We start from the raw sequence: 2902 nt of genomic DNA on the forward strand, positions 1-2902 counted from the left end.
GGGGATGCAGAACAGCAGGAATGGAAAAGAGGAGGAATTTCCCACGATACCGCAGGGAGGGCCACGAAGGGCGGGCGAGGGGAAGGAGGCTGATGGCTCGTGCTCCCCCACCCCCTCCCTGGGCGGGAATCGGTGGGCTTTCCAGACCCAGCGGGGTGAGGGCTGCGGCGTCCCAGAGGTGTGTTAGGGGAGCCCAAGCTCCCTACAAGGCAGAGACTCTGGGACGGTGGGTTTATGGTGGGAGCAGGCTTCCAGAGGACACACTGGCCCTTGGGAAGGGAGAATGAGAGAGCAAAGGGGAAGAGCAGGAAATTTCCCTCCCGGATCCTCCCTCCCTGGGGCTCCTCACCCCCTGCAGACTCTCCCCTTCAAAGCCAGCCTTCACAAGAGCTGCCAGGCACTCCTTCTAAAGCACAACTCCATCCTGCCTCTTATCCACTTCATAAACCCCACTGCGCTCAGGGTAAAGTCCCTGTTCTTTAGCCTGGTCCACGAGGCCCTTCTGGAAGGATCTCACCTGCTGCCCTCCTTCCCACGTCTCTCATCCTAAATCCCCACAAAGCAGGATGAACTTATACCTCTAAGGGAACCATGATGCATCAGGCCTCTGGGCCTTTGCACACACCATTCCCTCTGCCTGGAATGCCTTTTTCATCTCACATGCCTAGAAAATGCCAAGTCTTTCAAGCAAGCATCTGCTCTTTGGAGAAGCTTCTCTGATGCCCTCAGGGAGCCACGATTGCCCCTTTCTTTGTGCCATCACTCTTCCTCATCTACCTTGTTTCATAAATCTATCTCCCCAACTAGACCAGGAGTGCCTTAGGAGGACAGTATGATATCCATTTCTCTCTCTCTCTCTCTTTTTTTTCTGTACCATGTGGCTTACAGGACCGCGGTGAAAGCGCTGAGTCCTAATCACTGAGCCACCAGGGAATTCCCTTATATCCATTTCTCTATCCTCCATTCCCAGCCCAATGCCTGGGATACAACAGCAATTAATATTTATGAATATTTACGAACAGGACAAAATTATAGCTAATTATAAAAAACCAGCATGTACTAAATACTCACTAAGATTCCTAGCACTGCGGTGAGCTCTTTAAATGCATTTCCTTATGTTAGGCCCATAAGAACTGTGGTGGAGCAGGCAGTGTTACTATACTGATTTTACAGATGAGGACACTGAGGCTCAGGGAGGTGAAGTGACTGGTCCAAGGACATTGAGCTAGTTGGTGGTAGAGATGGGCTTCTAATTCAGACAAGCCTAATTCCAGTTTCAGTGCACTTGACCACTATCCTATATTGCCTCCATGAAAGAGAGGCAGAGGACAAGATCTCAGAGGACAATGGGGTCACGGAGACTAAGGTTTGCAGGGGAGTCTGCAATAAATTGACAATAACAAAGTCATCTTTTCTTTGAGTCACAGTGTGATCACAAGGACTGTTTGTTGCCTACCCAAAAGCTCATCTCCCCTTCTTCAGTGCTGTCAGAGTTCTGCTTTCGTCTGTGAACACCCTACCCCCCATAATTCAGGTAAATCCTGACTGGTCTAAGCTAATTTTAGTAGCATCATCCCTCTTGTCTGGTTGGTTCAGTGGTGGGCATGTGATCCAGTTAGCTCTTTTAAATTTCTTTTTAATTGGGAAAAAATAACACAGTGTTATCTTTTTAAGCATTTTAGAGTGCCACATAACTCTTTAAGTTATTGCTGGACTTGGTTGAAGATGTAGTGCCTGGAGCTGCTGCAGCCATTTTGTGATCATGAGGATAATGGCCAACATACTGAGGGTGGTGGAATGAGATTAGAGGACAGAATCTGATGTGTGTGGTTCCTCAGCTGCTGGATCATTCCTACCTCAGCTCTTCCTGATACATGAGATAATACACCACCCTGCTGTCTAAGCCATTTTGAGCTGGTCTTCTATTACTTGTAGCTAAAAGTATATTGATACTGACACTGCAGGTGGTACAATGGTTCTTGCACGATAGAGGACGACATGAAGTATAAAGAATTTCACTAAGCTCTAGGAGCTACTGCCCTGGCCTGAGTCCACTGAACTTAGGTCTTCTAATGAGAATGATGATCTTGGCCTGGGTGAATAGTAACAGTGACCTGGGACATCACCTGAATAAGCTTGCTGGAGCTACAAAAGATGCAATCCTGGCTGTCTAGGGGTTCAGTTTACCAAACATCAGTTAAGTATGTCTATGGTGCTGGGATCACAAGGCTGAATCAGACACAGCCTTTGCCCTTAAGGGGCTCACACTGCAGTGGGAGAGATGACCACAGGCCAGTGATGAGTGATGAATAGGTCTACAAGAGGTCTGGAGGCTGATGTGCAAGGTGGCTGAGTGAAACTTCACATAAACATTTTGAAGGATGGTAAGAGAAGGGCCAGAGAAGAAGGCATTTCTAGGCAGAATGACCAGCATATGCAAACTCAGGGGACCATGACTCTTTCAAGGAAATTACAAGTCATTTAGCATAATGGGAACCGGGCTGGCCACTTACAGGCTGTGTCTCTGAGCAAATGACCTGATGTCTCTGAGGCTTGGCATTCACATTTGTGAGAAAAAGAAAAAAGAAAGTAAAATGGTTGCAAAATTAGGTAACGGAATTTAGATGCAAAGCACGGTGCATGGCATATATTAGGTGCACAAGAAATGCTCTTTCTTATTCATCCATTTTTGTCACATGGTTCTAATTCATTATCTTCTCTGACCCAGGTGGCTTTCTTCCCTTTCTCACTCATTCCTGAGCCTAGTAGCGAGGCCCCCCAACTCCCGCAGACTTTTCCTCAGGCAGGAAACCTGACCCACTGCCTGGCCTGGGACAGCTTCTGGGGCTGGGTGGTTTGTGTTATTCATTCTCTCTCTCTCTCTCTCTCTCTCTCTCTCTCT

Source organism: Lipotes vexillifer, unplaced genomic scaffold (assembly GCF_000442215.2).
Source record: "Lipotes vexillifer unplaced genomic scaffold, Lipotes_vexillifer_v1.1 scaffold213, whole genome shotgun sequence".
NCBI lineage: Eukaryota > Metazoa > Chordata > Mammalia > Artiodactyla > Lipotidae > Lipotes > Lipotes vexillifer.